This window comes from Acipenser ruthenus, chromosome 3, assembly GCF_902713425.1.
Source record: "Acipenser ruthenus chromosome 3, fAciRut3.2 maternal haplotype, whole genome shotgun sequence".
NCBI classification, from domain to species: Eukaryota; Metazoa; Chordata; class Actinopteri; order Acipenseriformes; family Acipenseridae; genus Acipenser; species Acipenser ruthenus.
This window is the reverse complement of record NC_081191.1, coordinates 91535936-91561723: the sequence shown is the minus strand read 5'-3', so window position 1 is coordinate 91561723 and position 25788 is coordinate 91535936.

Below are 25788 nucleotides of genomic sequence, written 5' to 3'. Positions count from 1 at the left end.
AACACGGGACACGGCACTTGCGCCAAAATAAACAGACAAACGAAACGAACTAAACAGTGCACAGACAGACGAACAAAACACGGTGAGCAGATACAACTAATTTACGTTCTTACGTTGTTTTATTTTCTCCTTCTCTCTCTCTCTCCCGTTCTCCACTCACCGAACACCAACCCTTAGTGCAAGCAACGTGCGTCTATTTATACTGTTTGTGCTGGGATTCAATTACTAATTAATTATTCACTTGAATCCCAGCACGTGAATTCATTACGTGCAACCCCGTGCCACACATTATACTTTAAATGCACGTGCGTGATGTGCAATCCCGTGCCTAAATACAAATATACACTTTTTAAATACACGTGAAACACAGACCCGTTTATATCCCGTGTACCAATGACTATACACCAACATTTACACACGCAACATACACACAAATGCACACAGGGACGGGGCACATTGCCACATATACCCCCCCTTGTGCGCAGCACACATGGCCTCAACGGCCACCTCCCCCCTTAAAAACCCAGCAGTCCAGGACAGAGTCTCGGGCTGGGAAGGGAGGCTTCAGTGGGCCCATGGCTGGCCATGCTGTCAGCACCCCTGCCGGTAGTGGCACGGCTGACAGCCTGTTGGTCCCGTCCTGCAGCGAAAAAGCTGCGGGGGCAGGTGGTCCCCCGACCTCCCCCTTCTTCGTAGCCGGCAGCTCCCTCCTGTGGGGCTCCGGCCACAAGAACTCCTGCAGCGAAAAAGCTGCAGTGGGAGCAGGTCTCCGGACCTCCCCCACGATCTCCGGCAGCGAAACTGCTGCTGGGGTTGGTGGTCTCCAGACCTCCTCCCCCTTCGTGGCCGGCAGCTCCCCTTTCTGGGGCTCCGGCCACCGTACTCCCTGCGGAGGTACGGGCAGCAGAGGCAGCTCCTGCTCCTCTGCTCCTTGCGGTGGTGGTGGCGGAGGCAGAGGCAGCTCCTGCTCCTCTGCTCCTGGAGGTGGTGGAGGCAGAGGCAGCTCCTGCTCCTCTGCTCCTGGAGGTGGTGGAGGCAGAGGCAGCTCCAGCTCCTCTGCTCGTGGCGGTGCTGGCTCCCTCTGCTGTGGCGGCTGGGCATGTGCGCGCCGTGCTGCCTTCAGCAGCATAGCGAGAGGCTGCTGGGGGACACCAGCATCCTGCCCTTCTCCCCCCCAAAAATTTTCAGGGGGTTGAGCCTGTAACCCCTCCCCTTCCGGCTCTTGGGGCTGAACCAGCAGGCATTTTCCCTCTGCTGGTGGCTTGGGTCCCAGGGCTGTGGAAGCCCCGACTTGCCTCCCTTTGGGCTGTGGACGCACCGACTCCTCCCTTTTGGGCTGTGGACGCACCGACTCCTCCCTTTTGGGCTGTGGACGCACCGACTCCTCCCTTTTGGGCTGTGGACGCACCGACTCCCCCCTCTTGGGCTGTGGACGTTCGGGCTCCCCCCACTCAGGCGTAGGACGTTCGGGCTCCTCCCACTCGGGCTGTGGACGCTCGGGCTCCTCCCACTCGGGCTGTGGACGCTCGGGCTCCTCCCACTCGGGCTGTGGACGCTCAGGCTCCTCCCGCTTGGGCTGTGGACGCTCAGGCTCCTCCCCATAACTGCGGAAGGGACAGTGGGCGAACAGGTGATCCTGGTCGCAGAGGAGGCACCCCGACGATGGCTTGTTACATCGCCGTGGATGCCTGGCCCTTAGGCGGCACTCCTCCTCCCTGTCCTTCACCTCTTTATCCGTCTCTGCCTCCCGCTTGGGCTGTGAAGGCAAAACCAGCAGGCATTCACCCTCTGCTGGTGGAGATGGGGACAGCAGGTACTCACCCTCTGCTGGTGGAGATGGGGACAGCAGGTACTCACCCTCTGCTGGTGGAGATGGGGACAGCAGGTACTCCTCTGCTGGTGGTCCTGCTACCTGGGCTGCTGTTCCATTTATGGTTGCCTCCAGGTAGCTGAGGACAAACTCCACACCTTCCTCCAAGGTGTTTGGGGTGTGTTCCTGCTGATAGGCCTCCCATCTCTCACTGTCCATCATCCACAGGGCCTGGACGACTATGGGCAGAGACTGGGCCTCCAGCCCAGCATTCTCTAGGAACCAGCCCCGCAGTTTGATGGCGTCTTCTGCCATTGACTTTTTTTTTTTTGTTTTGTTTTTTTCCCCCAAAACAATATTTGTAATCTTTTTTTTTTTTTTTTTTTTTTTTTTTTTTAATCCAGACCCCTCCTGGTCTGACGCTTGGAGGCGCGGCTATCCCACGAAGACACCACGTGTCACAAAGACGGCCAGAGTGGGTGGCGTCAGACCAGAAAAGGAATACACAGAGACGGTGATGGTGATGAGAAATGCTGAGTGCAATGGCTGCACTCAGCGTTTAATGACAAAATAAAAGGTTTAAACAGAAAACACGGGACACGGCACTTGCGCCAAAATAAACAGACAAACGAAACGAACTAAACAGTGCACAGACAGACGAACAAAACACGGTGAGCAGATACAACTAATTTACGTTCTTACGTTGTTTTATTTTCTCCTTCTCTCTCTCTCTCCCGTTCTCCACTCACCGAACACCAACCCTTAGTGCAAGCAACGTGCGTCTATTTATACTGTTTGTGCTGGGATTCAATTACTAATTAATTATTCACTTGAATCCCAGCACGTGAATTCATTACGTGCAACCCCGTGCCACACATTATACTTTAAATGCACGTGCGTGATGTGCAATCCCGTGCCTAAATACAAATATACACTTTTTAAATACACGTGAAACACAGACCCGTTTATATCCCGTGTACCAATGACTATACACCAACATTTACACACGCAACATACACACAAATGCACACAGGGACGGGGCACATTGCCACACTGACACACACTTACTTTACTGCGTGGCAAGATATAATCTCACTTCAAAAATAAATACATAGACGATGTGCTTCTTGAGGCAGCCACTTAAATCCAAAAGTTGTGATGAAGCTATATTTAATTAGAAAACCTAGACTATAAATGGACTAAAAACTAACCAATAGTTGGGCCATAAACAAACCAAGCATTTCATCTATCCTATTGGTTACACTTTAAAGTGTACTTTAATTTGCATGGGATTCCAATGAAAGGAATTTAATAAATCAAATGTGTACATGCATACTATTTCCATAGAAACAAGATTCTTTTGATATATCCTATCATATTTTAAAAATAGATGGTGGATTTGATTGCTTATTGAGCTTGATTGTCTAGTGTTACTGTAAGCAGTAGGGGTGGATAAAACCAGTAAAATGCATGTTTAGCAATTGTTGATTGGTTCTGTCAGCAGGTGGCTCAATAAACCAACTTTTAATAATTGGTTTGGCCTTTAGAATGTATTCAACAAGCGAATCTTTGCAAAGAAGGTGTTTAAAATAATTGTCGTGACCTTCTTTACATAAAGTATTTCTCCAGAACATAAAGTATTCCTCCAGAACATGGTAAGTAAGTTACCGTTACAATCAGGGGTGGAAAAACTCAAATCCGCACGCTGAATATGACAAGGTTGATAATCACATTCTTAATTGGTTTAAATGATTCCTGTTTTCATACCTATGAACATTATATTTAGTAGCACTATACTGAATGTGCTTGTCATTTAGTTGTTTACAAATGCTATAGAAAATACCATTAAAAATCAAATATACATTTAATATAATGTGTGCTTCATTCATATAGCAAAATGTGAGATTTACAAAGAGATAATAATACATGTTTTTGTTAGCTCTGTGTATTGTAAGGTTAAAAAGTACAGGTCAGGCATAAAGTTGCTATGGGGTATTTCCATACAATGTTGTGGCTTATCTATTACTACAGCATGCCAGTGGGCATAAGGAGGAGCTATGTTTTTGCCAACAAATTGAATATGCATCATAAAAAACAGACTATTAATAAACTGTGTTGATTAAAAAAGGGACTTTAGAATGACTTGATAAGATTTTAGAGTAATATTACACAGGCATTCCAATCTGACTTCCCAATAATGGCTATCTAGGTTTACAACATATGTAACTGGATTGTTCTGCTGTACAGGGCATCCTGGCTTTCTTTTCTCAGTCTGACTATGGCTAAATGCAATTATTAAATGTGTCCCTCATATGTGATGTGCTAAAGATGTGCATTAGGCTTAAGGAATAACCCCCATTTACATTTTGCACACTAAGTGCAGGCGTTTTCTCTCCTTTCCAAATATGTTTTACTTCATCCAGGCTTAATCAGGACACAAACTGGCTGATCCAGTTTTAATAAAAAATATATAGTAGAGAGGGGAAAGTTTGCGTGTAGACTTTCACGTCAAATAATAATTCACCAAACTTTACTACCATTTCTTCCATGAGTGGCCATTCCCCTGAGTAATGTATCTAAACCCTAACTTTGGAAGTGAAGTATTTTGTATTACTGAACTTTTTTTTTTCTGTGGGGTAGTTACTAAATGGAATTTAAAGTTCTAAGTTCAAAAGTATTGCTCGCTACAACAATTTCATGTCCGTGTTTTCTACAGACTGATGACCTCAATGGTTTCATTTCTAAGGTTAGTCTTAATAGTCAGGTGATAATAATTTTAGATTGCCAACAAATGTCATATATAGGTATGCTTAGGGATTATCAGAAGGCTGTTTCTTTAGCAGAAGTCACTATGCTGTCTGTATAGATATGATTGCTTCCTTTCCAACTCTTAGTGCATTGTCAGCAAGCAGTTAGTTGTAATAAACCTAGCAGGTAGATTTAAAAAAAAAAAATGTATTAGGGATTAGGATTTAGTATCCAAGAAATAAACCAAAATAAATGTATTTCTGAAAAAAAAAAAGAAAACTTTGCTGAGTTAGTCAAAACCAATATAAGTTCAGGGGCTCCTGAGTGGTGCATCCAGTAAAAGCACTCGCGTAGAGTTCAGGATGTGCCCTATAGTCTGGACATCGCTGGTTCGAGTCCAGGCTATTCCTTTGCCGACCGAGGATGGGAGCTCCCAGGGGGCAGCGCACAATTAGCCAAGCGCCGCCCGGGGGAGGGAGGGTTAGGTCAGCCACGGTGTCCTCGGCTCACCGCGCACCAGCGTCCCCTGTGGTCTGGCCGGGCACCTGCAGGCTTGCCTGTAAGCTGCCCAGGGCTGCGTTGTCCTCCGACGCTGTAGTTCTGGGTGGCTACATGGTGAGTCTGTAGTGTGTAAAAAAGCGGGCGACTAACTGCACACGCTTCGGAGGACAGCGTGTGTTTGTCTTCACCTCCCGAGTCAGCGCAGGGGTGGTAGCAGTAAGCTGAGCTAAAAAATAATTGGACACTACTAAATTGGGGAGAAAATAACAAAAAAAATCTAATAGGCAACTACTAAATTAAAAAAAAAAAAACACACCTAATATAAGTTCCCATAGAAGAACAATAATAATTTCATAGTAGACTACCATCATAAAGCACTTTATAGAGGTAGACTGTGAACTGTACATTATATGCAGAGCCACTTACAATAGGACATTGATTTTACATCTCATCCACAGGATGGAGCACAGGGAGGTTAAGTGATTTGCTCAGCGTCACACAGTGAGTCTTTCAGTGGCACATGTGGAATTTGTTACAAGCCCTGGACTTTAACCACTGGACCACACTGCCTCCTTATATGAATGTGATATACAGTGTGTCCAGACCCTGAATGTTTCTAAATTAATTTGGTTCTATCTCACAATATGCAAAACCATTACTACAAAATATCAGCATTGTTTAGTGTTTTTCGTTTTTTTTCCTGGTAGATAACCTAATACTAATATGAAAGAAACTGTTTCATACATAAACCTACATATATTCTGTCAGTACAATTTACTGAAGTGCAGCTAAATGAGTGCAAAAACAAACTAGATTAGTGGGATGTACAGGAGTAGTCAAAGTGTCATTGTTACTTGTGGCAGACATACATGTTATGGATCATGTACAAACACCCAGGATGATTATTTAAAAAAATAATGTCATGACTTTTATAAAATTGTTCTATTTAATGACTAATGAACCTTATTTTTTGGTATGCATATTTTTTCACCGGCTAAACTGAACACAATCAGCCATTCAATGAAATGCTCTCTCTCTCTTTGAAAATCTTAATCCTAAACAAAAGTGGAGTTGTATATTTTGGCATGGGAATAGGGTAAAATCACTTGGTGCCACATCAGGGGAATACAGATTTTATAAACAGGAAAAAAGGCCACAATACAAGGTTTTATCTCAATTTAAGCAACATAATCTTGCCATTTAAATTGAAAAGTGATTCTGGGAATAAAATACTATTTTGATAAATTGCTTAAATGAAAAACTCAGTTGTCAAATTAGCAAAGTCCCAAAACAGCAAAGGCTATTATAAAGCAATGTTCTAACAAATACTTGTGTACTTGTGGATGCGTTTTTTGTGAGTCTAAATGTATTTTTACTTATGGTTGGCAATTATTGGTCTATTTAAACTTTGGGGCTATGGATAGACCTCAGTCTCAGTCAATTTTAGGGTGATTTGTAAGCCAAAGCCTGGAATACAAGGTTAATTCTAACAAGCCGTTGTTCTATTGTATAAGAATCGTGTGGTTGTCATGGGAAATGAAAAAAAAAAAAAGTCTTGGTGCCGGGCAGAAGCTATGAGAAAGAAATTCCATTTCATTTGAGTCCCAGCAATTTAGTGTCCGCTATGTGTGTTGCCATGGTAAATGGAATTACAGTTCAGCAATGTTTGAATAGAAAATGTAATTTACATTTTAGGCTGTGTTAATTGGGAACAACCAGTTAGATTTGACTGTCTGTGTGTCTTTGTCTGTGCTAAATTGTGAATGATTTAAGTTATTTGTTTTTAACATGCAAAATATGACAGTAAAAATACTTTTGAGCTTGCCAATGAAAAATCAGAAGTCAGTTGTATGACTGATATATTTGATTGATAAAGTGATATTATCTGGAGCTTGTGTATATTGACTCATCTGGTGGTGACAATAACAGGATTGATATTATGCAGGTTTCACTGTACTTCTTTCAATATGTTTGTCATTTTAGTGTCTTACAGTGCTGTATGATAGATTAAGGATTTTTAAAGCAGTTTGAGGATGGGTTAGTTCAAAGAAACACCAAGGTATTCCAGGGGTTCCCAAGCTTTTTTTGCTGTGCCCCCCTTCAGAGATTTTATTTTTTTTGTGCTGTACTCCCCCCCTCCCCCCCTTCTAGTAAACAGTACAAATACAAATACGATACAAATACGAATATTGTAACATCGCGTGTAAAATGAAAGCAGGTTCCACACAGGCAGTAGCTTCGTACTCAAATTCAGCACTTTATTAACACAGAACAAATAAACAATTAAGGACTACGCCAAAGCAAAACAAAAGAATAAAAACCTCTCTGTGCTAAATTCCAGTCTAGCTCTCGCACTCACTCAGACAGCATGTGTCACTCACTCACTCTCCAACTGCACTCAGGCATACACTCCTATTTATCTCTTCGCATTAAACCACACCCTCCATCTGCACTCACCAATCCCAGGCATGCCATTCGGACCCCAATCTCCCGCCAGCATTCTAGGGGTACAAATGCAAGTCCAGGATTGGTGAACCCGGACAGACTGGCAGCTAACACTCCCCCCCCCCCCCCCCCCCGCCCCTCCGCTAGCTAGTGACGTGACACAGCAAAACATTATGTAATACAGAAACATAAAAGACAAACAAATGGGACAGTCAATAAGTCATGCAACAATGGAAATCGCCGTGTCATTACAATATTGTAACGTTGAGCGTGCTGTAGGTTCTACCAGGATACAGTGCAGCAGGGACAGCGGCAGAGGTGCAACATTTAAATAATCAACTAATCTTTCATAATATATATTTTTAAAGATGTATAACACTTTATTATAATGACTATTCGTAATTGTACTAACATCAATACATAGTCACTTATTCTCGTTCTTCATTCCACATTTAAATGAGTAAGTAAGGACGTGGAGGATTAAAAAGCCCATTTAATTGTTTTGCAGCCGCATAAATTAAACTGATTTTGCGATTATTATTACAGCATTGTTATTACAGTATACCTTATATTTATATCACGGTCTGGTCTTACTAGTAGAACGCCCTTAGTGCTTTTAATCTGCGATTATTGAAAGACTAAAAATGTGTTTATCTTTGTGAAATAAAAGGTATACCGTATTAACAATACTATAATAATAATAATTGTAAAATCAGTTTAATTTATGGTGTTTTGCTGTGAAACAACTAAATAGGCTTTTAAATCCTCCAAGTCCTTACTTTTGTATTTAAAAGCAGAATAAAGGGGGTCCCTGAATGGCTCACCTGGTAAAAGCACTGCCACACTGCATGCAGGGTGAGTCATGCAACCAGAGATTGCAAATTCAAATCCTGGTTGTGCAAGGCAGACAGTCTTCACTGGGGACTCCAGGGGGGCACCACATTAGCTCTCCCAGGGTTGGGGAGGTGGGGTCCAACTTAGACTGTTTCTCCTCAGCGCTCTCCGGTGACCCCTACAGGCCAAGCACCAAGTGAGCATGGGGGAGGTGATTTGCTGGTCTGGTCTTTGTCCTCCAGAGGCTGGTAGCCTGTGGACATCCACTCTCAATTTCCTGGGTATAAAAAGACACTGATTGGCTCGTGGGATCAGAGGATGCCCACTGAGCCTCATGTCCCAGAGCTGTGTGGGGAATCACTGCAATGAAGGAGAAAACTAATAATAATTGGGCATTCCAAATTGGGAGGAAAATTAAAAATAATTGGAGATTCTACATTTAAAAAAACAAACAAAATAAAGAACGAGAAAACAAGGGTGCAACATTTTAATAAGTGACTAGTCTTTATTAATGTTAATGCAATTACTAATAGTAATTAGTAGTAATGTTTGTCCAGCCTATTTTTTTATTATAAATATTATAACTTTATAAAAAATTTAATAAAATGTTGCACCCTCATTTGTCCATTTTCTACATTCTGCATGCAGCAAAACCCATAAATTAAACTCAGGAGGCAGTGTGGTCCAATGGCTAAAGTCCAGGGCTTGTAACCAGAAGGCCACCAGTTCAAATCCCACTTCTACCACTGACTGACTCACTGTGTGACCCTGAGCAAGTCACTTAACCTCCTTGTGCTAAATCCTGCGGATGAGATGTTAAATCAATGTCCTATTGTAAGTGACTCTGCATATAATGCACAGTTCACAGCCTACCTCTATAAAGCGCTTTGTGATGGTGGTCCACTATGAAAGGTGTTATATAAAGATATTATTATTATATAAACTGCAGGCATATCTAAATCTATTTTTTTATTTGATTTTCTTTGTGAACAAAATGTATTTGATAGTAAAACCCGCTGTCACTGCACTCTGAAATGAAGGAGGGCTGGGCGACAGTCGCTGAGCTACGATTGGTCTGAAATGACACAAGCTCTGTGGACAGGGATTGGTCAGATTTAACAGGGGGTTGGTCAGATTAAGCATGACCCCTGGGTAGTTGATTGAGTCAATCATCCTGGTGGCCCACTGAGTCTGCCATTTATCACAGAGCTTTTACAATCGCCAGGAAGTCAGAAAAAAAGTATTTTCCAGTCAGGTCTTGGCGCCCCCACTGATAACCTTGCCGTGCCCCACAGTTTGAAAACCTCTGCCTGACATCTGTAGTACTGCTGCTGTAAATGGCACTGTATGTATTAAGAGTTGAAGTGCCTGGAATAGGCTCCCACTTTATGCAGTCAAATGCATTTTTATAGTTCTGAAGCTTTATCCATATAATTGTGAGAATTATTATTTTCTTTAGCTTTATATATTAAAACTTATAATTAAACCATGCATATTGCTGTAATTAGTCTACTTCATGTATAGCATTAAAAATAAATTACTGAAATGATAAAAAAAAAAACAATCAGTACAGTAACGATTTGTAAAATATTTATGCTAATTGTTCCTTTGTTCCTTTAATATGAGATCGACTAACTGTAATGGTAATCTAACTGTTATTAAGACAATGCTAAAACCAGCTGCAATAAATTACAATATCATGTTTACTACTTAAAGGGAGATTGTTATTTATATTTTAAGCAGCTGTCATGTCAACCTAAATGTTTTACCTCATATTTCAAAAAGCAGGAATTATTTGACAAAGTTGAATGTTTAATGTTTGATTTAAAAGTCATCCAGTTTCCTGATTTCAGTCTGAAAAGTTAGCATTCAGTTATGAAAGTGGACAGAATGTCCACAACGAATTTGCTCATTCCAAATCATTCAGAAAAAAAAGAATGTCCATCTACTTTGTTACGTGCCAAATACCAAAAGTCAGAATACATTAAATTAACGAGGAGCCCCTATGCACACACAGATGCTGGGCACAAACTTAGTATCTCACTCTTTTCAGCCCCAGATCTTAAAAGATTGTGTCTTGCTTGCATGACTAGTTCTTGACCAGGTGCAATGCATGCATATCTTAATTTATCTTGTCTTTTATACATGATGCCTACACATTAATATTGGTTGTATGACCAAAGCAACTCTCATTCAATTGGTTCTTTGTTTCTGAAGCTCAGCTGAGCTGCAAGGCTGTTGAGGAGGCAGCATGTTCTGTACGACATGGTGGATTTGCACACACAGGTCCTGAAATATGTATGAAGACATGTATTTTTTGGTCTAGTAAAGCTGTTTAGCCTCACTGTGATTGTTACGTTTGCTGTCTGCTTTTGCAGCTGGACTGTTTGCCGCTTCCTGTCCATTGGTTTGTTGTCATTTTCAAATGGACTCAGTTATTCCCTTATTTTCATGTTGATGGTTTATATTTGTATTGTAAGGGTCTTGACAGGGTTTAAAATGTTTAAAGTGAATATTACATCTTTGTAAACGTTTAATTTGATTGTTTAATAACATAAAATAAAAAAAATTACAGTACTTAAATGGAAATACAGTACAATTATATCCAGCTAAGGTGCAAAACGCACCTCTATTATGACGGGTCTAACATAACTTGGTTTATCTATAAAAATGTATTCTCATACATCTCTCTCTCTCTCTCTCTCTCTCTCTCTCTCTCTCTCTCTCTCTCTCTCTCTCTCTCACTCTCTCTATGTATATATAAAATAAAAGAATGTCTCTTGACTTAATTGACCTTTGGCCAATGATCTTATCATATTGGATCTGGCATCAATAGTTATTCAGTTAATTAATTAGTGAAAGATTATTCTATTTTCAAAGCAGTATTTTGTAACTGTAATGTTTTAGTTATACATTTTTTCTATATATTTAGTAACATTGAGTGTCTATTGGAATGCTTGAAAATACTGACATTTTTTTTTTTAACATAAATGTTAGACTTCTGCAGTTATACTCTTTGTATACGGTACATTATTTTATGAAGTAATTGTGTGAATCTGATGCATTACCATGTCCACATGTAAGCTGTCTTTTTCTGTATTATGTTGACTGATCTTCGGCATTCTTTGCAAAGCAGCAACATTCATTTTTGTGAACTAAGGCACTGATATGATTTTTTTTGAAGTGCTTTAAATGTGCATACGCTTCATTTACCACAGTGATGTAGCCTATTAATATAAAACATATCTACCAGCTTGTATAACAGCAAACTGCTGCTGCATAGTGAAAATACTGCTTAGCTGCATTGCACAATGTACAAAGTACACAGTGCATACATACGCTGCTAAGAAAACGTATGAAATCCTGGTGTGGTCGATTTACCTTATTTATATAAAAAAATTGTATACTTGGATCAAAATGTGATATGGTATAAAACACTAAGAAATCAAATGTCTAATACCAATTATCACACAAATATTTTATTTCCACATTGTAAAAAAACGGATTCACAGGTCTTTATCTGTCATTCCTATTATGTAGAACAGTAACAATCTGAAGGTATTATTGGAAAGGGTTACTTTAAATGCACCTGGCCATTGCTGCTGCTGTGGGTCTTAGTATACTGTAGTTTTAAAGTCTTCCCAAGAATTGGACCCCTCCTCCAATAGCACAGAGTCCTTGCAGGTCAGTTGAAATCACAAGACATTGTGTACACCTCAGTTATAGCGTCCTCCATGACACATGCAGCGTGTTTACACTTACACTCCAACCGGAGTCAAAGATTATTTTCACTTGGGCCACCTTTTATACTTGTGCAGATAAATGTTCAGGATGCACGAATGAAGCCACTCAGAATAGACAATTAAATAAATAAATAAATAAATAAATAACACTAGGGTGGTCTCACAACGTGCCTCTGCTTGAGCCGACTCAGGGACAGATGCTTTCACAGTAGAGCAAAAAACAGACCAAAGCCGTTGTGAAGCCTGCCTTGGCCTAGGTCACTTTTGTGATGACTGAAACTAGGACAGGTGCGTTTACATAAAACAAAACAAAACAAAAAGCTAGCTTAAAAGTGACTAGTGTAAACAAGATAGTGTTCAACAACAGCAATGCACAATGATGAATTTGGAATGAAGACTTTTCCCAATAGTAATGCATTTTGATGCATTTTAAAATCTTGTATAATATTTATTTCTGTTTAATATACATTTTGCACAACATAAATGTGCGCTGTTAATGTATGCTTTGCAGGCTTCACTTGTATATCAGCTTGTGATCGGTTACTGTGTGAATTACATATATAACCGCTCCTGAAATAATTCCATCAAGATTTATGTTCAGAACGTATGATTCAGCTACGTCCCATTTGTATTTCTTTGACAATGTTCAGCTAAGAAATGTAGTGAGCCGAAAAAGATTACATTCAGGAGCATTACATTTTCACTCTAAAAAGAGAAGATGCCCATCATGGGGTCATAAACGGTTTTGAAACTTTCTTTTTATATCCACAAAACCAGTATTGTACTGCGATTTCCTCAGAACATACAGTACAATGATAGAACCTAATTCAAATGTACAAGGGCATCTCAATTTACATACCGTACAGATAAGATTGTTCCCTATTCCCTGCTGAGGTATCTAAGCCTTTCCATCAGTTTTTTTTCCATTGCTGTATATTTTCCAGTCCTAAAATGCCCACTGTCCTGAAGGGGTGGGTGGAGCCATATATCTCCTTTTCTTTTATCTGGTTATGCTTTTACATGACATCATTCTTTTGAAAAGATCCACAGCTTGGCTGCACTTAGCCACTGTTAACACGATGGCAGCATGGGATACTGCTGCTGATAAAGTGGCACAGTTGTTTGAGTAAGATCAAGTGCATATTATTATTATTATTATTATTATTATTATTATTATTATTATTATTATTATGGGATTTCCCCTTAGTACAACTTTCATTTACTCAATTAAAGAATATTCTTTCCATAATATTTTAGTTTCAATAGTTTATTGTATCTTGTTGTAATATTCTTGTTTTTGTCTGGATAGTATGTTGTATTTCTGTATTGTGACTTTTTTTAAAATCGTATTGTCTCCCCCAGTTTATTCTCGAAGGGTGGGGAAAATAAAAATAAAAAAATCAATAAAAATAATTGTTCACCAAAAAAATAAAAAAATACCCACTGTCTTGACAACACAGTTATTTCCATGTTTTTGACAGTAGTGAGAAAAGAGCACCCAGGCCCCCAGTGAGGGAAATCCTTGACACCAATTGGTTGGTTCAATAGAGTCCTGCTTGCAGATTTCAAAGAAGAAGATGAATTGATTGCAGTGAAAAGATAGACAGGGAAGGTCACCGAAGCTGTAGAAAACTAGCTGGCTCCTCTACTATTACTCTGAGGGCATGAGGAAGATGTGTGAGTGCAGTCAATCATCTAGACAGAGCAACCCTAGATACTGTTTTTACCCTCAGTACTGGCATCTCCAGTAATGTCCAACTCACTTTCTTTGTTTTTCGTTTTTTTGTTAGAGGAGGGGGTCATCTTTGATAAACTATAACATGATCAGCCTTTTTCTGTTTTCCAGATATGTATAAAACATAATTTAGAGTACAAGAATCATACAGGGTGTATGTTAGCTAGGGTGGATTGATCATTAAGCATTATTTAAACTTTGAATGTGACATACCTTTAGCATTGAAACTATCACCAAGTGCCATAATGTAATCTAATTACATGTGAAGTGATGTTTGTAAATTTAGTTATTAATATATTTATTAATTCCCAAGTGATGTCTCCAATGTACATGCTTATATTTTAAAAAATACAAAACTGATTAATCACTTCACTCAGGTCCCACAGGTACTGTGTTTCGTGTAAGCTTTTTACTGCCACCTAGGTTGCGGGGGAGAATGACAGGAACACTTGCTTTAGAATATTGTCTGAAATGTTGTTAAGTTTTCTTTCATCCAACTCTTGGATGCAGGATTGTGTAAATGGCAGACTTGGGTTGGGTTGTGGGGGTGGGGGTGGGGGGGTATCAGTGAACATTCATCCATGAGTCAATTACATTACAGTTTACATTAGGTGTATTAGGGTAGATGCAGGGCTGTATATCAGGTGACCTGAAATTGAACATCTATCGCAGCGTCGATGGTGTGGTGATAAACATAGTTCAAAATGGAAATCATGTGACATGTGTAAAGAGATCAGGCCAACCCACCTCATATTCTGCCAGATGTGCACAAAAAGAACATATATACTTTGGATGTGATATCTTGCTGTTTTATTTTGTGTTTTTCAACAGCCTAAAGTGGAAAAGGAATATAAGACTAAAACAATCAATTTAGAACTGGGGTGTGTGTCTTGGCCTTTAGGGGAACCAAAATACATAAAAAAACAGATAACATTCTAAATATGTATGTAAAAAATCATACTAAAACTATACGTTTTTTGCACACTTTTAACTGAAATTGGAATTATATTTGTTCATATTTGGCCATCTCGGTTCATGTGATAATAGAGAACAGTAAAGCTTTTCCCTACTGGTAAACTGATTTTTTGTCCAAGGTCTTTTTGGTAAGAACTATATTTCATCTTCACTACATAAATATATCTTGTATTGTTCGAGGAGTCTCTGAACAATTATCCATAGCTTTGTGTTATTGTTAACCTCAGCAATCATATGTCTTTATATATTGTACTGAATCCTTAGGAAATGGTAAGCCCAACAAACTATAAAATATCAAAAAAAATGTATACTTTTCTGCGACTGATCTTTTGGGGTTGTGGTATAATTGGGGGGTGGGGGGGGGGTGGCTGTCCAATTAATCAATCAATCAGTCAATCAATGAATCAATGAATCAATCAATTTATATTTTTGTATAATGCCTTAAACGAGGGCTGCTACAAAGTGCTTTACATGAAAAAAAAACTAAAAATAAAAAACATAGTAATAACAGTAATTGTAAGAGAAACAAAAATACTCATAAGAAGTATTTAACATAAATAAAATAGTAAAATAATGCTAAAAAGTAAAAATAGCAAAATATGTCATATAGAAACAAGAGAATATCATTTTAGATAACTGGATACGCCAGACTATAACAATTTGTTTTTAATTGAGATTTAAAAACATCAACCGAGGGAGCTTCCCTTACAGTCCTGGGCAGCTCATTCGAGGGAGCTTCCCTTACAGTCCTGGGCAGCTCATTCGAGGGAGCTTCCCTTACAGTACTGGGCAGCTCATTCGAGGGAGCTTCCCTTACAGTACTGGGCAGCTCATTCGAGGGAGCTTCCCTTACAGTACTGATTAGGTCATTTCATAATTTTGGTGCAATATAGCTTAAGCATCTACCACCTGAGTTTTTTTCTGAATAATGGGTATAGAAAGTAACCTGGCATCCTCAGATCAGAGTGACCGATTGGGGACGTATGGTGTTAAAAGATCTTTAAGGTAAGGTGGAGCAAGGCCATTCAGAGCCTTATAGGTTAATAACAACACCTTAAAATCTATCTTAAATTGGACAGGAAGACAGTGTAGGGATGCCAGCACAGCACAGGAGTGATATGATCTTGTCTCTTAGTCCCAGTTAAAACTTGTGCAGCAGCATTTTGTACAAGTTGAGGATGAGATATCACATTGCTACCAAAACCAATTAAAAGACCAAAGCATGCATCAATCGCTCAGCATCCAGTCTGGAAAAATACCTCTCAATCTGGCAATGTTTCTTAAATGAAAAAAAATAATAATAATAATGTGTGCCTCAAGTGAGAGGTCTGGGTCAAAAATTACACCTAAGATTTTTATTTCTGCTCTAAAATCTGTACAAACACTGTCAAGTACAAAATCAGATGAGTGTATATTCTTGTATTGTTTCTGAGGTCCTAATATCATCAATTCTGTTTTGTCTGAATTTAGCATTAGGAAGTCTTTAAGTATCCAATTTTTGATGTCAGCAAGACAGGTATTCAAAATATTAGCAGCAGATCCATCACCCTGCTTGAGGGACAGGTAAAGCTGAGTATCATCAGCATAACAGTGAAAATTAACTCCATGTCTACGAATAATATTACCCAAGGGTAGAATATAAATAGAAAACAGAATGGGGCCAAGAATCAAACCCTGGGGGACACCACATGTAACCTTTGATAAAAAAGAGGTCTCCTCCTCAATTTTAATAAACTGAAACCTTAGAGAGATAGGACTAGAACCAGGAAAGGACAGTACCTGACAGTCCCACCATATTTTCAAGGTGATCAATGGTGTCAAAGACTGCACTTAAATCCAGTAAAGCAAGAGCTGAAGGCGAGCCCACGTCAGAGGAACTCAACACAACATTTATCATTCGAATTAGTGCGATGATATGGCCTAAAACCAGACTCAAACTTCTCAGCAATGTTCTGTGTGGCAAGAAATCTGTTGCTTCTCTTTCTAGTACCTTGGATTAAAAAGTAAGATTGGATACAATTTTGTAGTTATTAATCACATTGGGATCGAGAGTGGGCTTCTTGAGCAAATGTTTTATTACTGCTGTCTTAAAAGAATTAGTAACAATACCTGATGAAAGAGAGCTGTTAACAGTATTAAAAACAGTGATGTTTATTTTTGGATATACTTCTTTTAAAAGTGTAGTAGGAATGGGATCTAATGTGCATGTTGTGGGTTTTGTTTTTTTTAACTATGACGCCCAGCTGTTGTTCACACATCAATAAAAAAAATGCTCTAAGTTTTGATTAGATTCAGACAGACCAAGAATCTTTACATCACTGTTTTTGTCAATTGACATATCTCGATTTGGTATACAGTTGCTCATCTGATTTCTGATGTCCGTCACTTTTATTGAAGTGATTCATAAACGTGTCACAGCTTACTGGAGGAGTATTTTGTGTAACACACTACAATTGTGGATTTGTTAATTTTGTTATGGACTGAAATCTTAGCATTTCAAAGACAACCGCATAGTGATCTGAAATCGTTAGATCATTGATGGACAGCTTCTGAATAATTAGACCATGAGTATAACCAAGTCTAATGTATGGCCATGAATATGAGTAGGACCAGTAACATGTTGAATAAAACCCAAAGGACTCAAGCAATGCCAGAAAATCTCTACCAAGAGGAACTCTATCGACATCAACATATACGTTAAAATCACCTAAAAGTAAGATCCTATCATGTTTAACAATGAATTCAGATAGAAAAGACGAGTTTTCTCTAGGGGAACAATAAATAACAGCAGCCACAATCGTAGTTTGGCCATCAAACACAAAAGATAAGATTTCAAATGATGTATAAAATTGCAAAAATTAAACTCATTACCAAAAATAGTTGCAATAACGACCTCGTCCCTTAAGACATGCTTTCTGATTGAAGGAAAACCCTGAAGGACACTCTACCAGGGATGCATTTTCATCTTGCTTCAACCATGTCTCAACTAAAGTAAAAATGTCTAAATTCGTTTCAAGAATAAAATCATTAATTAAAACTGACTTGTTTGCCAAAGATCTTGTATTAAATAAGCCTAGACGAAGCGTGGTTGGTGAAAGGTACGATAAATTGACAGTGTGTGATGAAGTCATAACTTTAACTACATTTTCAGTACAAGAGCCCTGAGGGGAAGCTGTTGGTTTGATAGCGGGGAACTGACACTACTTCAATTGGGTAGATTAAATGCTTCAATTGTGGAGTCTGTCCACATGACTGAGGCGTGCAAGTCAATTCTCCTGAAGGCATACCTAGTCAAAGGCTATTACAGTAATTCTCAGTGTTTTCTTCCAATCTAAATGAACCCAAGCTATTTGGATGCAGACCACCTTTCTTAAAAAACACAGGTCTTGCCCAGAATCTATCCCAATTGTCAATAAAACCCAGATTCTCAGAGGCACGCCAGTTTGCTAGCCAGTTGTTAAGTGAAAAAGTCTACTAAAGGCTTCCCATCCCCTTCTGACAACAGGAAGGGGCCCAGAGACAGTTATATTTTTACCCAAGTGTCACAAAGACGGCCGGAGTGGGTGGCGTCAGACCAGATCCAGGAAATAAACAACAGAGACTTGGGGTTTTGGTGAAAGCATTTAATAATTAACAGACAAAAAATAAAAAGGTTGTAACAAACAAAACACAAAATAGGACACGGCACTTACGCCAGAATAAATAGACAAACAAAACGTACTAAACACTTAACAAACGGTGCACAGAGAGACAAACAAACACGATGAGTACAAACACTTATAGATGATTTCACTTTAACGTTTCTCCTTCACTTTCTCACCCGTTCTCCACTCTCGAACACCCAACCCCGAGTGAAAGAAATGTGCATCTATATATACTGTTGTGCTGGGATTCAATTACTAATTAATTATTCACTTGAATCCCAGCACGTGAATTAATTCTGTGCAACCCCGTGCTCACATACTATACTTTAAATGCACGTGCAGTGATGTGCAATCCCGTGCCTAAATACAAATATACAATTTAAATCACACGTGAAACACAGACCCGTTTATATTCCGTGTACCAATCTCTATACACCAACATTAACACACGCAACATACACCATATAACACACACATGTACACAGGGGCGGGGCACATTGCCACACCAAGTGTTTTGCTTTTTGAGTAATTTAAAGCGGTTCTTAAGGGTCTCAGATTCTCTAAGTCTGATATCATTGGTTCCCACATGCACAATTACTGTGGACACTTGAACATGATTTTCAAACAGATTGTCCAGTTGGGCAGAAACTCTAGCATCTGGAAAACATTTAACAGTTACCTTGTGGGTGTTTTTAAATGCTGTGCTGACTTTCTTAACAATAGAGTCACCCACAAGAATCACCATACCAGAAGTACTTTCCAGTGTATTATGATGGGTGAGGGCATTAAACCTATTTTGAGGGACAAGTTTAGGGGAGACAGGTGCACAAACTTTTCTTTTTGGTCCCCTTCTGGCCGCTACCAAACGATCTCTACCTTCTTGGTGTGATGGACAGTTTGCTCGGGTAGCCCCCTGGGTGCAGGGGAGCTGGCATAGTTGGAAGAAGGAGCCCCCAAATCCAAATCCAAATCCAATTAATGACCTGGTCATTGCCAAGCCTTCTTATTATCTGTTAATCCATTCATGCTTACATGCTTGCCCTAATAATGACACACATTTCCGTAACAAATCATTATCTTTGGGGGGGGGGCTCATGGTAGCCCACATGATCCTAAGAGATTGTCATGGGTGGCCACCCAGCTACATGGACCAATTATACAACATAATTAAAAAAAAAAGTCTGTCTCTGAATTATCAGTTGGCTAGGCCTCCCAGTCAACAAGCCAAACAATGTTTTATTTATTGGGATAATCAATGTTTTTATTTTATTTGAATAATCATTTTTTATAGTAGGATCTCAAACTTCCTTGGTAGAGTGGGTCTAATTAATTGGTGATGGATCTTGATGCCGCTGTTATTCATATAAATTAAAAACCTAATCACCTAAGAATGTTCATGTTGTAACATAAAGAAATAACCATAACATTATAAAACCATAAGTACTGTGGCAGTGGTGGTATTAAGATATTATTCTGTTAATATCAATTGAAAACACCACACTGTACAAACATGCTTAAAATTAAATTATAAAAGGATTGTTTGCATCCATCACCTATATCCACCAAAAAATGTAAAATTATGTACATACAATGTTTAACATTATCCATATGTATAGTCATGTTACTGACTGTCAAAGTTAGGCTTATCAATGTCTGAAGGACATCAGATTTAAAATGCCTTACTCCCACACACTTAATTTTATTCAACCTTGTATTGCACTGATTGATTATAGTGAAATACACAGAAGATACCTGAAAATACCTGTCTAGAATACTTCTAAATCCAGTTTCTTTTAACTAATAAAATGTCCCCAATTTGTGGTCATTCATTCAAGATTTTCGAGGGCAGCATCCCATAATTTGTTGTTGGCAAGTTAAGAGGCATGGCAATCACCTTGCTGAAGGCCACAATGGTGATTCATCACAGTGAACATTAATTTGTTGAAGCAATAGCTAATTCTGTTCAGATTCTGGGGCTTTGTAATTTTAAGAAATTAGATCTCTGAAGAACAGAGAATCTGTGGTGCTGGTCTAAATGAGTGATAAAGGATCATTATAATGTATTCATTTGAAATGTGCTGGACAAGTCACCAGATAGCTATCATTACTCTGTAATCGAGTATTCCATGTAAAACATTAATGTACACACACATGTGCTTATGTTTAGGGATCTTCATCTAAATTGCTGCCTGTGGTCTTGTGTGAAGTTTTACAGCCATACAATACAGTCCATTAGCTGCAAACCCTGATGCTCCTGTTGAATCACTGACCATCTAGTTACCGCAATTGTTTAACATGTATGCTTTACAAAGTTTCTTGCTGCAAAATCAAATTAGCACAGTATGTGTGAACAATTTATTTAATTTACATTTAGTGTTGTGTACCGTTCTTTAGATAACATCACAGTCTGGGACGTTCAATGACCTTAACCTGTCTGATGGTGTTGATTTATCCGGTTTACTGGATGAGCTTGGCTGTGTTTAAAAGGGATGAGCAGACGAATATCCTAGTTTGAATTTCTAAATGATCTAATCCCTGCAACTAGAAATATTTCTCTGCTGCCTCCACGGTTTCATGGTGACAACAGCTTAGGCTCACACTAGTCTTGTTTCTCATTAAACTCCCTTTCCTGCTATCCAACTCAAAGCTGTTTCCTGACACAAAGAAGGAGGCACACAGAGATTGCTGAAGGCCTACAATATACTGCCTGCTTTCTTTATCAACAGACTTCATCACAGCAGAGTTAATTGATTTAGCTACTGTATATCAGGGTTCAGATTTGACTTGATCCATATAGGAATACAAAATGTAAGACTGAAAATATAAGCTGTTTATTTTGTTTGCATTCAAATATACATTGTCAAAGTCCCAAAGTTTTATCTTTAGTACTATAGTGCCCACTTATTTCACCCCCTATGTATCTCTACAATTTAGAATGTCCAATATTATAACAGCAAGAGAACATTCAAAGAGGAGGTAAAATGTCTCAGAGATACAAATCAATCAATCAATCTTTATTTTATATTGTACCTTTCATAGCAGACCACCATCACAAAGCGCTTTACAAGATAGTGAGGAACAATGCATAATACAATAAATACAGTGAGATACAGGGCATAGTACATTAAATACAAACAGTAAAAAAAACAATGCAAATACATTAAATACAGGCATACTACATTAAATAAAAGGTTAGGATGTGAATTCTAAACATTGTGGAATGTGTGTGTCAAACCTGAAATAGCAATTCAGACAACAGCTAATAATAGATATCAGGTTTAACGAGCACTGAAAGCAAGAGAGAACAAGTGGGTCTTGAGAGTTGTTGAAGCGAGCGACCGTCAGAGCTGCACGCACTGAAACTGGGAGAGAGTTCCAGAGAGTCAGGGCCATGAAGCTAAAAGAGCGCTCTCCGAGTGTGGTGCACTTTTGATTGGGTATAACAAGCAGGCCTGTGTCAGAGGACCTCTGCTTACGTTCAGGGACATAGCGGGTCAGCAGGTTGGAGTGATACTCTGGACCTGTGTGATGAAGGGCCTTGTAGGCAAGCATTTTTAAAGTAATCCTGAACTTTACAGGTAGCCAGTGCAGCTGGGCAAGTGATCATCTGGTAAGGATCCTAGTGGCGGCATTGGAGATGAATGCATGATAGAGTATCTCTGCATCCGTGATGGAAAGGTAGGGAAGGACCTTTGAGATGTTTTGGAGGTGGTAGAAGGAGGATTTGACTACAGAGGAGATTTGGGCATCAAAGGAGAGGTTACTATGTAGGTGTTGAAGAGAAGAGGCCCGAGAACAGACCCTTGAGGGACACCACAAGTGACTGGGTTTGTGTCAGCAAAATCATAGACGAAGAGAAAAAAATAGCAAATATATTAAATGATTACTTTTCACAGTTTTTACGAAGGAGGATACGGACAACATGCCCCACATGTTGACCTGTTCCTATCCAGTTTTAAATAACTTTAGCATAACAGAGGCAGAAGTGTTAAAGGGACTAGGAGCCCTTAAAATAAACAAATCCCCTGGGCTGGATGAGATCCTCCTAATAGTACTCAAAGAAATGAAAGAAGTTATTTACAAACCGATAACCAAGATCATGCAACAGTCTCTTGACACAGGGGTTGTATTGACAGACTGGAAAATTGCAAATGTAATACCAATCCACAAAAAGGGAGACAAAACCGAACCAGGTAACGACAGACCAATAAGCCTGACTTCTATTATATGTAAACTTATGGAAACTATAATAAGATCCAAAATGGAAAATTACCTATATGGTAACAGTATCCTGGGAGACAGTCATGGTTTTAGGAAAGGGAGATCATGTCTAACTAACCTGCTTGATTTTTTTGAGGATGCAACATTGACAATGGATAATTGCAAAGCATACGACATTGTTTATTTAGATTTCCAGAAAGCTTTTGACAAAGTCCCGCATAAAAGATAAATTCTCAAACAGAACGCAGTAGGTAGCGCATGCACGTGGATTAGGGAGTGGTTAACATGTAGAAAACAGAAAGTACTGATTAGAGGAGAAACCTCAAAAGGAGGCTATGTGGTCCAGTGGTTAAAGAAAAGGGCTTGTAACCAGGAGGTCCCCGGTTCACATCCCACCTCAGCCACTGACTCATTGTGTGACCCTGAGCAAGTCACTTAACCTCCTTGTGCTCCGTCTTTCAGGTGAGACGTAATTGTAAGTGACTCTGCAGCTGATGCATAGTTCACACACCCTAGTCTCTGTAAGTCACCTTGGATAAAGGTGTCTGCTAAAAAAAAAAAATGGAGTGAGGTAACCAGTGGTATACCACAGGGATAAGTATTAGGTCCTCTGCTATTCCTAATCTACATTAATAATTTAGATTATGGTATAGTAAGCAAACTTGTTAAGTTTGCAGACGACACAAAAATAGGAGGAGTGGCAAACACTGTTGCAGCAATAAAGGTCATTCAAAATGATCTAGACAGCATTCAGAACTGGGCAGACACATGGCAAATTACATTTAATAGAGAAAAGTGTAAGGTACTGCACGCCGGCAATAAAAATGTGCATTATAAATACCATATGGGAGATACTGAAATTGAAGAAGGAATCTATGAAAAAGACCTAGGATTTTCTGTTGACTCAGAAATGTCATCATCTAGACAATGTGGGGAAGCTATAAAAAAGGCCAACAAGATGCTCGCATATATTGTGAAAGGTGTTGAATTTAATCCAAGAGAAGTAATGTTAAAACTTTACAATGCATTAGTAAGATCTCATCTAGAATATTGTGTCCAGTTCTGGTCACCTCGCTACAAAAAGGATACTGCTGCTCTAGAAAGAGTGCAAAGAAGAGCGACCAGAATTATTCCGGGTTTAAAAGGCATGCCAGATGCAGACAGGCTAAAAGAATTGAATCTATTCAGTTTTGAACAAAGAAGACTACGTGGTGATCTGATTCAAGAATTCAGAATTCTAAAAGGTATTGACAGTGTTGACCCAAGGGACTTTTTTAAACTGAAAAAAGAAACAAGGAGGGGTCACAAATGGAGATTAGATAAAGGGGCATTCAGAACAGAAAATAGGAGGCATTTTTTTACACAGAGAATTCTGGGAGTCTGGAACCAGCTCCCCAGTAATGTTGCTGAAGCTGACACCCTGGGACCCTTCAAGAAGCTGCTTGATGAGATTCTGGGATCAATAAGCTACTGACAACCAAACGAGCAAGATGGGCTGAATGGCCTCCTCTCGTGTGTAAACTTTCTTATGTTCTTTTTATGTTCTTCTTAATTATATTCTCTCACTGCAGCAGCTCCCCACAACAGCTCAGGAGAACTGAAGGTCAGTGGGATTAGCATAAGCAGTGAAACACTACACATGCGGTATTATCTGCTGTACTTGTCTATTGATTACACACACAAAAAAATTGTGATGCCTATACTATACTACTACTTACAGTACACATAGATTATTCATATAAAAAAATGGTAAGGCTTTAGTTTAGTTTAGTTTAGTTTATTCACTTTGTGCCCACAAGACCAACACAGGTAAATCTCAATAGTGCAGCACTAATACAAAGAGAGACATAATTATTTATAATGGTACAAATATTTATTATGGTGCATATTGTTTTCAAATATGTATAAATTACATGTGCACTTTCATTGGTCAATAACAAATACAAACAAATAAAAGCATCTTTTAAAGCCTGCTAAACCAAATTAAAGTGTCATCAATCACAAATATCTATTCTGCATGTGTTTAAATCATGCTTGCTCTAGGGCAGGGGTTTCCAATCCTGGTCCTGGAGAGCCCCAAATCCTCAGGTTTTATAGGTGTCTATGTCACCAATGGCTAAAGATCTGGAACTCCTGTTAATCTTGACTAATTAAGCCAATAATTGGTGCAATTAAGTAACTGAGAGCTCATTTGAAATGAACCAGAAGACACAGTAGCTCTCCAGGACCAGGGTTGGAGACCCCTGCTCTAGGGACATATGTGCAGCTCACCAGAAAACAAAGATTGTAACCTTTACTTTGACCTGTGAAAGCGATTTTCCTGTGATGAATATTAGGCAATTGCAACAAGAATCCTACTGAAAAAGAAAAAGTGGGCTCAAGAGTTCGAGTTAATATGTGCACATTCAGTACAGCAGAACTTTGGGTTGCCCATTACTTTTCTACTATCAGGGAAATCAGTGTGGAGTAGTGGTTAGGGCTCTAGACTCTTGACCGGAGGGTTGTGGGTTCAATCCCAGATGGGAGACACTGCTGCTGTACCCTTGAGCAAGGTACTTTACCTAGATTGCTCCAGTAAAAACCCAACTGTATAGATGGGTAATTGTATGAAAAAAATAATGTGTAAAAAATAATGTAATAGTATGTAAAAATAATGTGATATCTTGTAACAATTGTAAGTCACCCTGGATAAGGGTGTCTGCTAAGAAATAAATAATAGTAATCTGAAAGTTCTGAATAAGGGAACGAATATGGTCGAGTTTAGATACTAAAAGATAACTTTAAAATCCCAAAGGTTGGTCAAATGCCATTTATATTTGAAGATATGTTTTGTGTAATGCCCGGCTGACTGGACTGAAGATAGAGCCGGTAGTAATTCCAGTCTAAGTAGGGGTAAAAGACTGTTAATTGCACCACAATCGGTATCTGTCTCCAGTAATTCAAGTGCAGTATTGTTTGTGTCCTTGTGTGGCAAAGTGGTAATTAGCGTGCAGGTGTAGAGCAGGTGCAGTGCAGTAATCCAACAATGAAAAGACAGACAACAAAGTACGGGTGAAATGATTTCTGTTTATTTTAATCCAGGGGTCTGATGACCAAACAGAAAACAAGTGTGAGGACTATGTGTATTGCACA